This window comes from Nerophis ophidion, linkage group LG15, assembly GCF_033978795.1.
Source record: "Nerophis ophidion isolate RoL-2023_Sa linkage group LG15, RoL_Noph_v1.0, whole genome shotgun sequence".
Taxonomy (NCBI): domain Eukaryota; kingdom Metazoa; phylum Chordata; class Actinopteri; order Syngnathiformes; family Syngnathidae; genus Nerophis; species Nerophis ophidion.
In genome coordinates this window covers 51246347-51259906 of record NC_084625.1, presented here as the reverse complement: position 1 = coordinate 51259906, position 13560 = coordinate 51246347, and the positions used below count along the sequence as shown (strand labels likewise).

Below are 13560 nucleotides of genomic sequence, written 5' to 3'. Positions count from 1 at the left end.
ACACCCAACTGCGCCCAAGACCCAACCTCCGGGCTGGTGATTTTAGCTTGTCCTGAAGAATTTGGAGGTAATCCTCCTTTTTCATTGTCCCATATACTCTGTGTAAAGCACCAGTTCCTTTGGCAGCAAAACAGGCCCACCATGATTGACGGTAGTTATGGTGTTCTTGGGGTTTAAGTCGGGGTCCATGTTAATCATGGTAAAGTGGCAAGTTTCACTGCAATAATGCGCTTTTGGTAGCCATCCACAAGCTTGTCCTGTTGGAACACCATGGTGTGGTGTTCCTGGGGTTTAAGTCGGGATCCATGTTAATCAATTCATGATAAAATGGCAAGTTTCACTGCAATAATGCACTTTTGGTAGCCATCCACAAGCTTTGGCAAGCTTCTGCTTGAATTTTTGACCACTCCTCTTGGCAAAGTTGGTGCAGTTCAGCTAAATTTGTTGGTTTTCTGACATAGACTTGTTTCTTCAGCATTGTCCACGCGATTTAAGCCAGGACAAAACCTTAATCCTAGCCTGATTTAGCCATTCATTTACCAATTTTGACGTGTGTTTGGGGTCATTGTCCTGTTGGAACACCCAACCTTCGGGCTGATGATTTTAGCTTGTCCTGAAGAATTTGGAGGTAGTCCTCCTTTTTCATTCTTCCCATTTACTCTCTATAAAGCACCAGGTCCTTTGGCAGCAAATCACGCCCAGAGCATAATACTACCACCACCATGCTTGACAGAAGGAATGGTGTTCCTGTGATTAAAGGCCTCCAAATATATTGCTGGGTATTGTAGCCAAACAGCTCCATTTTTGTTTCATCTGACCACAGAACTTTCCTCCTCCAGAAGGTCTTATCTTTGTCTATGTGATGTCAGATGAAAAATCATTTAAGCTGTATGTTTCATCTTCTGATACCTCAACAGTTAGCTGGAAAAAATCTGATTCGGGCCACTTTGGCCCCCAGTGTAAACGTGGTCATTGTAATGGTGCTAACAGGTAGACACCAGAATACCAAGACCCTTAAGGTTTCCCCGGCTAATCAGTGGGTCTCAAGCAACAATCCTCGTCTGCAATCGTCATCAAATCAGAGCGACAGTATGTCTACAATCATACCCAATGTCATGGTCAGCTCCTAAATGGCAGCCCTCCTCTTCGTTACACCGAATACGCACAACACAACTCTCATCATAGCCTGAGACCTACTCGGTTTTGTTCCTCTGATTATCTAGCTGTGTTTGTTTTTGGCCTCTTGTCAGGAAAAATGTGGAGCGATTAGATTTCCCTACAATAAGGTTAAACCATTTCAAAACACACGACTCGAGTGGAATTGAACAAGAGCAAAACAACAATTAAAAGCAGTCCAATGACAGATAAAGGTAAACGATGATTAAAGGAGGTGGCGCAGACCCTTTGGTAAGTCCTTAAAAAGCCAGCGTGTCCTTCACAAGCGTTGCACAAACATCTTTGTTTGAAAAGTACATGACACTTTGAAGTGCATGTCATGTACTGTAAGCCACAGCTGTCAAGAAGGATAACAAAAAACATTTCTGAAGCTTTAATGGAGACCTGTGTCGCCTTGAAATGTGACCCAGACGCTGCGGTATTTGCAGGCTATTATTTATGTGTTTTCTTTGTCAGGCCAGTTTTGGTGTTTACACTTCATGGACGTGGAGGTCAGGGCTCAGCAGTGGCATTGAAGGCACGGAAATGGCCAAAAACCTTCTTGGTGTGAGGTTTGCGAGACACTGGAGGCGCCGTAGCGAGGCTCGCCGCGCCGATAGAAAAATGGAGAACAAACGCCGCGCTCGGTTTTTAGACGGAGCTCTAAGAAGCTGGTTGTGCCTGCGTTGTTTTTCATGGCAACACTGCCGCTAATTTTAGTTAATATTCACCTCATGACACACATCCTTTTTGGATGCTTATTTATTGGGTTTTATGTCCCCGTGAAAATATGAATACTGTATTTCCTTGAATTGCCGCCAGGGCGCTAATTAATTTACAACCTCTTCTCACTCCGGCGTTTACCAAAGGCATGCGGTAAATTGAGGCCTGCGCTTATAAATTTGAGTGTGATGTAAGGATGCTATCATGAAAAGCACATTTATTTAAAAAAAAAATGTTATTCCGGTCTTACCTTTACTTATAAATGAAGTCCATGCGCAGCTCCTTCTGATCAAAAGCATCAATAACATGTTTATAGAAGTCTTCCTTATCTTTCTTCAGTTTTAAAAGTCTCTCTGTCTCGATGGAGATCTTCCTTTATTACCTCCTGCAGTTTAGAAAACTGTTTTTTTAGATATGTAATCCTCCATGTTAAAAGTGCAAGCGAGAGGAAAAACTAAACGATCGCTGCTTGCGATTTAGCCATTCATTTACCACTACTCTGCAGCCGAGTAGTCTCAAGAAGGATCACTAGCGCCCTCTACCACCAGGAGGCGGGAATCATTTGACTCATATTTGACACACGCAGCTACGGTATATAAATAAAACATAGCTGCTTACTGTTCTTTTTAGCATTTTCAATAGCTTGGACCTTAAATCCTACTGAATAGCTCTTAATCTTCTTCCCTTTATGCAATTTCAAATGAGAAACATGGCGTGTTGGAAAGTCACAGTAGTGCCCTCACTACTACTAGTAGTACTACTAGTAGTACTATTACTAGTACTACTAGTAGTACTACTAGTAGTACTACTAGTAGTACTACTAGTAGTACTACTAGTCCTCCATGAGAAACATGGCGTGTTGGAAAGTCACAGTAGTGCCCTCACTACTACTAGTAGTACTACTAGTAGTACTACTAGTAGTAGTACTAGTCCTCCATGAGAAACATGGCATGTTGGAAAGTCACAGTAGTGCCCTCACCACTACTAGTAGTACTACTAGTCCTCCATGAGAAACATGGCGTGTTGGAAAGTCACAGTACTGCCCTCACTACTACTAGTAGTACTACTAGTAGTACTACTAGTAGTACTACTAGTCCTCCATGAGAAACATGGCGTGTTGGAAAGTCACAGTAGTGCCCTCACTACTACTAGTAGTACTACTAGTAGTACTACTAGTAGTACTACTAGTAGTACTACTAGTCCTCCATGAGAAACATGGCGTGTTGGAAAGTCACAGTAGTGCCCTCACTACTACTGGTAGTACTACTAGTAGTACTAGTAGTCCTCCATGAGAAACATGGCGTGTTGGAAGGTGAGCAGGAAGGCCAACGCTGGACATAATTGCTGCCTGCGCTGAGGCTTGGAGGCCCAACCTCTCATTTCACATGAATAATGTCGCCGTGTCGGACAGCCAGCCAAAAAAAAGTGGCAGTTTCTTTTCTCAGAGGTTTATTTTTTTTTTGTAGTCCAACTAATACTCTCAGCTGTGGCTTTTAGGACCAAGAGAGCAGGTGACCGCTTCCTTCTTCAAACTTGTCTTCCACCATGTTTTACTTCAGCATGAATGTGACGCATCCTGTTACCACGACAACAATACAGTATTTGAAACCCATCACTACATGTATTATATTATTATCTTTTTGATGGGTGTGAATTGTTTTGCTTCCGACTTTTAAAGTCATTTTGATAGTAGGCTAATATAGACACTTACATCATGTGTTGTCTTCATTATAACACTTATATAAGACTTTTAAAGGCATTTTGATAGTAGGCTAATATAGACACTTACATCACGTGTTGCATTCATTATGACAATTATATAAGACTTTTAAAGTCATTTTGATAGTAGGCGGATTTAGACACTTACATCATGTGTTGTCTTCATTATAACACTTATATAAGACTTTTAAAGTCATTTTGATAGTAGGCTAATATAGACACTTACATCATGTGTTGCCCTCATTATAACACTTATATAAGACTTTTAAAGTCATTTTGATAGTAGGCTAATATAGACACTTACATCATGTGTTGTATTCATTATAACACTTATATAAGATTTTTAAAGTCATTTTGATAGTAGGCTAATATAGACACTTGCATCAATCAATCAATCAATCAATGTTTACTTATATAGCCCTAAATCACGGGTGTCTCAAAGGGATTTTGGCACATTTTGCTTAGAAAATGTGCCAAAATCTGCTGTACAACAGTAAAACTCAATGTGGGCGGGTTATTGCCAACCAAACCAGGGATCAGCTGTAAATACATTCATACGCACATGCATAGGTACATATGCATGCATACCATATATACATTTACTGTACTCTTGGCTGTACACTTAGCCTTTTCACTAGTTCTACTAAATGAAAACATTTATTAACACAAACATTTTTTGTGGGTAATATGAAATGTCTTAAATATCACAAATGTGTGTTCTCATACATATAAACACAATGCCATCATAAGACTAATTAACCCTCAAACACAAAACTGTCGCTAACGAGTGAAAGACTGGACTATATGGACCCAAACTCTTTTGAATTTTTTTACTAGTTTGTTTTACCTCAGCTTAATAAATAGATTAAATGTGCTTCCATAGCTGTAAGTTTTTGTCAACAAACGGGGTTTTGCTTGGATGGCAAGTTTGTCACTTGTTATGATATTGTCGGTCAATCTTCCCTCCGAACCCTCGGGAGTTGCTTACGTGCGCGCAGTGCAGTTTGTGTCAAGTGGGGGGGAAAATAGGTTGTTTTATTGACCGGATCCTCCAACTAAGACCTTGTTTCTTCTGTGTCGGAAGACTGAGTGTGTGAGCTAAGGGTTCCAGCACAGTGTGATCAGTGACACTTATGCATCAATCACTTGTCCACTTGGTTATAGTATTGACAAAAAAAACAGACAGGCCAACATTTTACTGTAGTTTATTCAAATTTGGATGGCTACATTTTAGGAGCTAATTAAAGGGTTAAAATGTGTTAATTTTTTTTTTCTTCAATACTCGCACAAAATATTTTTTGTCGCAAATGCGGAAATCAAAGAAAACTTTTATGAAGTGATCACTGCAAACTTGTGCGTTCTTGGTCTAGAGTGCGTGCCCCTTGTCTTTTTGTAAAATCTTGACATATTTACCCCTTCTTGATCCTTTTTACGAATCGATCGGTTCCAACAGTCTAAAACAAGCATAGGGCGTTTTTCTCGGAGAAATGCAAAATGGCAGCCAAAGTTAATGAGCCGGATGTGACATGTCAGACAGAAAAATGAAACCAACCAACTGCAAAAATCTGATCTTTTAGACAAGTGTGAATGTTGAGCAAGAACTGGATGCACCACCCATGCTGTTCATCATGTTCCTAAGTAGTTGGGAAAGGGCATGTTCACCGCTCTGTGACATCACCTATTCTTTTAACAACACTCAATAAACGTTTGGGAACTGAGGAAACTAATTGTTGAATCTTTGAAAGTGGAATTCTTTACCATTCTTGCTTGATGTACAGCTTAAGTTGTTCAACAGTCCGTGGTCTTGTTGTCGTATTTTACACTTCATAATGCGCCACACATTTTTGATGGGAGACAGGTCTGGACTGCAGGCGGGCCAGGAAAGTACCCGCACTCTTTTACTACAAAGCCGCGCTGTTGTAACACGTGGCTTGGCATTGTTTTGCTGAAATAAGCAGGGGCGTCTATGATAATGTTGCTTGGATGACAACATATGTTGTTCCAAAACCTGTATGGACCATTCAGCACTAAAGGTGCCTTCACAGATGTGTAAGTTACCCATGCCTTGGGCACTAATGCACCCCCATACCATCACACATGCTGGCTTTTCAACTTTGCGCCTATAACAATCCGGATGGTTCTTTTCCTCTTTGTTCTGGAAGACAGCACGTCCACAGTTTCCAAATATAAATTGAAATGTGGACTCGTCAGACCACTGAACACTTTTCTACTTTGCATCAGTCCATCTTAGATGAGCTCGGGCCCAGAGAAGCCGGCGGCGTTCCTGGGTGTTGTTTGCATTGTAGAGTTTTAACTTGCACTTACAGATGTAGCGACCAACTGTAGTTACTGACAGTGGTTTTATGAAGTGTTCCTGAGCCCATATACACTAGTAACACAATAAGCAGATAAGGGATTTTCCAGAATTATCCTAGTAAGTGTGTCTAATAACATCTGAATCGCCCTGTTGTCGAGTTTTTTTTTTTTTTTTTTTCTAGTCCTTCACTCTCACTTTCCTCATCCACAAATCTTTCATCTTCGCTCAAATTAGTGGGGAATATGTCGCTTTCTCGGTCCGAATCGCTCTCGCTGGCCATGATTGTAAACAATGTTCAGATGTGAGGAGCTCACATGGTGGTTTGAACCTCAAAGACTGATGGAGTGTTTTTTTTTTTTTTTAGCCATGGAGTTCCGATGTTCTGCGCATGTTCTATTTTTGTGCTGCGGCTAATATAAATTATAAGTTCTGTGGCGTCTCATTGCGAGCCAGGACAGAGTGACTGACTTCCATGAGAGCAAGGATGGACAGAATGTGTTGTGCCACAGTAAAAGTCCATGTGGGCGGGTCACGGCTAGCAGAACCCGGGGATGAAAGGATCAGCTGTAAAGTCCACACCACTGCACTTGCTGTGGGAAAGTGCTCCAGAAATAACCAACAGAACGCAGCAACAGGAATAAATAAATAAAAGGACACAAAGTCCAGACATGATTTGAATTGAGCAATTTATGTTGGGTTTCCCTGACAGAATTTAGATGTTCTAGCAACATTTAGTGCCGCTCGTTTTGGTTTTGTGCATTAATTCAATCTTTGTGGTGATCTTCTATCTGTTTCCCGCGTACCTGTAGCTGACCACGGAACTTTCCTCCAGAAGGTTTTATCTTTGTCCGTGTACCTGCTTGTTTGGCCACAATACCCAGCAATATGTGTGGAGGAATGTAATCCCAGGAACACCACACCTACTGTCGAGCATGGTGGTGGTAGTATTATGCTTTGGGCTTGTTTTGCTGCCAGTGGAACTGCTGCATTAAAGGCCTACTGAAATGAGATGTTCTTATTTAAACGGGGATAGCAGCTCCATTCTATGTGTCATACTTCATCATTTCACGATATTGCCATATTTTTGCTGAAGGGATTTAGTAGAGAACATCCACGATAAAGTTCGCTACTTTTGGTCGCTAATAAAAAAAAGCTTTGCCTGTATCGGAAGTAGCAGACGATGTGGGCGTGACGTCACGGGTTGTGGAGCATTGTTTACAATCATGGCCACCAGCAGCCAGAGCGATTCGGACCGAGAAAGCGCCAATTTCCCCATTAATTTGAGCGAGGATGGAAGATTCGTGGATGAGGAAAGTGAGAGTGAAGGACTATAAAGAAAAAAAAGACGAGGGCAGTGGGAGCGATTCAGATGTTATTAGACACATTTACTAGGATAATTCAGGGAAATCCCTTATCTGCTTATTGTGTTACTAGTGTTTTAGTGAGGGCTTCACGGTGGAAGAGGGGTTAGTGCGTCTGCCTCACAATACGAAGGTCCTGCAGTCCTGGGTTCAAATCCAGGCTCGGGATCTTTCTGTGTGGAGTTTGCATGTTCTCCCCGTGAATGCGTGGGTTCCCTCCGGGTACTCCGGCTTCCTCCCACCTGGGGATAAGTTGATTGGCAACACTAAATGGTCCCTAGTGTGTGAATGTGAGTGTGAATGTTGTCTGTCTATCTGTGTTGGCCCTGCGATGAGGTGGCGACTTGTCCAGGGTGTACCCCGCCTTCCGCCCGATTGTAGCTGAGATAGGCGCCAGCGCCCCCCGCAACCCCAAAAAGGGAATAAGCGGTAGAAAAATGGATGGATGGATGTTTTAGTGAGATTATATGGTCGTACCTGAAAGTCGGAGGGGTGTGGTGACCGCCAGTGTCTCCGAGGGAAGCCATGTTTCTCGACGAGGCAAGGCAGCCGGGCTGAGATATTTTTTTCCCCCTCCTCAACGGTGTAAGCTTTCGACAGTCGGGGGTGGCCGGTGGGAGGAGGCAAGAGAGTCTGCAGTTGCAGGAAAAATGACGCAAGCTCTCCACTCATGTCTACGGCAAGAGCCGACTTAATACCACCATTTTCTCACTGAAACCTGCCGGTTGACATGTGGTAGGGAACCATGTTCACTTGACCGCTCTCTTCCATAGTAAAGCTTCACCGTCATCTTTCGGGAATGTAAACAAGGAAACACTGACTGTTTGTGTTGCTACAGCCGGCCGCAATACACCGCTTCCCACCTGCATCTTTCTTCTTTGACGTCTCCATTATTAATTGAACAAATTGTAAAAGATTCAGCAACACAGATGTCCAGAATACTGTGGAATTATGCGATGAAAGCAGACTACTTATAGCTGGGAACGGTGCTGGATCAAAATGTCCTCTACAATGCGTGACATCACGGGCACGCGTCATCATTCCGCGACGTTTTCAGCATGATAATTCGCGCAAAATTTAAAATTGCAATTTAGTAAAGTAAAAAGGCCGTATTGGCATGTGTTGCAGTGTTAATATTTCATCATTGATATATAAACTATCAGACTATTAGTGGCTTTCAGTAGGCTTTTAAAAGGGACAATGAAGAAGGAGGATGACCTCCAAATTCTTCAGGACAAACTAAAATAATCAGCCTGGAGGTTGGGTCTTGGACACAGTTGGGTGTTCCAACAGGACAATGACCCCAAACACACCTCAAAGTGCCTTATTGCAGTGAAACTTGCCAAGGGACATGTAAACAAATATGAACATTGCTGTATGTATACTTTTGACCCTCACATTTTCAGTAGAGCCATAATGAATTCATAAAAGAAACAAACTTCATGATTTTTTTTTTTTGTGAGCAACAGGTATGTGCTCTAATCACTTCATCACAACAAAATAAGAGTTGTAGAAATGATTGGAAACTCAAGACAGGGGGCGGGAGGGGGGGGGGGGGGTTCAACAGCGGCAGCGATGACCAAGAAGAACGCGGAGTTGGAATATAATTACAACATTTTATGTATATATTTATATACATATTTATATAATATTTACATATTTATATAATCTGTAACTATAAGCTCCATTCACAGACAGAGTCCCATTACTTTTATGAGCAGTTGAGCGAGTCAAAAGCCTTAAAAAATTATTTTTTTTAATCTGTGACGGCCGTAATTCTTTCGTGTGTGGGGAAATGCTGTGTATATATATATATATATATATATATGTGTGTGTGTGTGTGTATATATATGTATGTATGTATATATATGTATATATATATACATACATACATACACACACATGTGTGTGTGTATGTATATATATATGTATGTATGTATTTTTATATATATATATATATATATACACACACATATATATATACATATATTATTGTGTGTGTATGTATATATATGATAGCATATACATATATATTGTGTGTATATATATTATATATATGTATTGTGTATAAATATGTATCTATATTATTGTATATATGTATGTATGTATGCATATATTATTGTGTAAATATATATCCATGTAAATGCAGGCATATACACATACATACATACATGTATGTTTGTGCATACTGTACATGTATGTATGTACGTTCATTTGTACATGCATACATACATGTGTATACATACATTCATTTATATTTATGCACATACATTCATTCATATATATGTACATACATTTGTATTCATGTACTTACATATGTATGTATGTACGTACATTTGTACAAACATATATCCATACATACATTTATACATGCATATATGAACATACGTAGCTACATACATATATATATACACACATACATATATGTATGTATATATAATATATATGTATAACATACACACACAATAATACATATATTATTGTGTGTATATATATATGATAGTATATACATATATATTGTGTGTATATATATATTGTATATATATGTATTGTGTATAAATATGTACCTATATTATTGTATGTATGTATGCATATATTATTGTGTAAATATATATCTATGTATGCATATATATATATTGTGTGTATATATATATATATATGTATGTATACGTATGTATATATATATATATATGTATATATATATATATATATACATATATATATGTATGTGTGTGTATATATATATGTATGTAAATGTATGTGTATATATATATGTATGTAAATGTATGTATATATATATACATACATAAATATACACATACATATATGTATATATATATACATATGTGTAGATGTGTGTAGATATGTATATATATACATGTGTGTATATGTATGTTTGTATATGTGTATATAGGTGTGTGTATATATATGTGTGTGTGTCCATAGATTTGTATACATATGAATATGTATGTATATACATAAACACATACATATATGTGTATATATATATGTGAATGTGTATATGTGTTTGTATGTTTGTGTGTGTGTATATATGTATCTATATATACACGTATATGTGTGCATATATGTATGTATATACTTATGTTATATACATTTTTGTATATGTATATATATATATATACAACTGCATGTATGTATGTACACACATATAATACATATATACATGTATAATATAAATATATACATGTATATATATATGTGTGTACATACATGTATAAATGTATATGTATACGGATATATATATGTATATGTTCATATATGTACATGTACATATATGTTTATATATATATGCAAGTTTATGTATGTATGTGTATATATACATATATGTATATACCTGTGTGTATATATATACATATATGTGTATATATAGGTTTGTGTGAATATATACATGTATATATGTATATACAGATTTATACATGTGTATATATGTATGTTTATATGTACGTGTATGTTTATGTATGTGTGTATGTATATACATATATGTACATACATGTGTGTATATATGCATATATATGTGTGTATATATGTGCATATATCCATGTATGTATGTGTGTATATATCTATATATATATACATACACATACATGTATATATATATATGTGTGTACGATAGAAAAAATTCCCCCAAAAAGTGCAGTTCCCCTTTCAGAAGTAATGAATTAAAAAGTATATATATGTATAGTTTCTATACTTGTATATATGTATACAAGTGTGTATATATGTATACATATGTGTTTGTATGTTTGTATAAATGTGTATGTGTCTATATGTATGCATAACAGGGTTTCCCAGACATTGATTTATTTGTGGCGGCCTGCCACGAAAGAATTACGGCCGCTACAAATAAAAAAAACAATAAAAAATAAAAACAACTTTTTTTTTTGGTTTAGACTCGCTCAACCGCTCATAAAAGCAATGGGACTCTGTCTGTGAATGGAGCTTATAGTTACATATTATATAAATATGTAAATATTATATAAATATGTATATAAATACATACGTATGTACATATGTATGTACATAAAGTGTTGTAATTATATTCCAACTCCGCGTTCTTCTTGGTCATCGCTGCAGCCGCTTAGTATATGTATACTAAATACACACACTTAGTATATGTATAGTAAATACACACACTTAGTATATGTATAGTAAATACACACACTTAGTATATGTATACTAAATACACACACTTAGTATATGTATACTAAATACACACACTTAGTATATGTATACTAAATACACACACTTAGCATATGTATACTAAATACACACACTTAGCATATGTATACTAAATACACACACTTAGTATATGTATACTAAATACACACACTTAGTATATGTATACTAAATACACACACTTAGTATATGTATACTAAATACACACACTTAGCATATGTATACTAAATACACACACTTAGCATATGTATACTAAATACACACACTTAGCATATGTATACTAAATACACACACTTAGTATATGTATACTAAATACACACACTTAGTATATGTATACTAAATACACACTTAGTATATGTATACTAAATACACACACTTAGTATATGCATACTAAATACACACACTTAGTATATGTATACTAAATACACACACTTAGTATATGTATACTAAATACACACACTTAGCATATGTATACTAAATACACACACTTAGCATATGTATACTAAATACACACTTAGCATACGTATACTAAATACACACACTTAGTATATGTATACTAAATACACACACTTGGTATATGTATACTAAATACACACACTTGGTATATGTATACTAAATACACACACTTAGTATATATGTATACTAAATACACACACTTAGCATATGTATACTAAATACACACACTTAGCATATGTATACTAAATACACACACTTAGCATACGTATACTAAATACACACACTTAGCATACGTATACTAAATACACACACTTAGTATATGTATACTAAATACACACACTTAGTATATGTATACTAAATACACACACTTAGTATATGTATACTAAATACACACACTTAGTATATGTATACTAAATACACACACTTAGTATATGTATACTAAATACACACACTTAGTATATGTATAGTAAATACACACACTTAGTATATGTATAGTAAATACACACACTTAGTATATGTATACTAAATACACACACTTAGTATATGTATACTAAATACACACACTTAGTATATGTATACTAAATACACACACTTAGCATATGTATACTAAATACACACACTTAGCATATGTATACTAAATACACACACTTAGTATATGTATACTAAATACACACACTTAGTATATGTATACTAAATACACACACTTAGTATATGTATACTAAATACACACACTTAGCATATGTATACTAAATACACACACTTAGCATATGTATACTAAATACACACACTTAGCATATGTATACTAAATACACACACTTAGTATATGTATACTAAATACACACACTTAGTATATGTATACTAAATACACACACTTAGTATATGTATACTAAATACACACTTAGTATATGTATACTAAATACACACACTTAGTATATGCATACTAAATACACACACTTAGTATATGTATACTAAATACACACACTTAGTATATGTATACTAAATACACACACTTAGCATATGTATACTAAATACACACACTTAGCATATGTATACTAAATACACACTTAGCATACGTATACTAAATACACACACTTAGTATATGTATACTAAATACACACACTTAGTATATGTATACTAAATACACACACTTGGTATATGTATACTAAATACACACACTTAGTATATATGTATACTAAATACACACACTTAGCATATGTATACTAAATACACACACTTAGCATATGTATACTAAATACACACACTTAGCATACGTATACTAAATACACACACTTAGTATATGTATACTAAATACACACACTTAGTATATGTATACTAAATACACACACTTAGTATATGTATACTAAATACACACACTTAGTATATGTATACTAAATACACACACTTAGTATATGTATACTAAATACACACACACACACATGTACACTGACGTGTGTACAGTAGGCAAAATAAAAAAAAACAGTGCAGTTCTCCTATTTAGTGGAAATAAGTAAGACATGTAAGATGATTGCTGAATGTGTGAGTATCAGTGTATGATGAGTACACTTCATAAGGTCCATATTTTTTTCCCCCAAATCTTTATTTGTTAAGGGTTACAAATCATTCCCCAGAGAG

The 13560-nt window shown here is 36.4% G+C and overlaps 2 protein-coding genes across 8 annotated transcripts in view; one reads left to right on the top strand and one right to left on the bottom strand.

Annotated features, from left to right (window-relative positions):
- The window catches only part of rab18a (RAB18A, member RAS oncogene family), a 204476-nt gene that overhangs the window by 185568 nt on the left and 5348 nt on the right, over positions 1-13560 (top strand). The window lies entirely within an intron of this gene.
- odad2 (outer dynein arm docking complex subunit 2) overlaps positions 13529-13560 on the bottom strand; it is a 124350-nt gene continuing 124318 nt past the window's right edge. Inside the window, exon 21 of the mRNA XM_061922359.1 lies at positions 13529-13560. This exon is cut by the window's right edge and continues 234 nt beyond it. The gene's annotated coding sequence lies outside the window, so the exon portion shown is untranslated.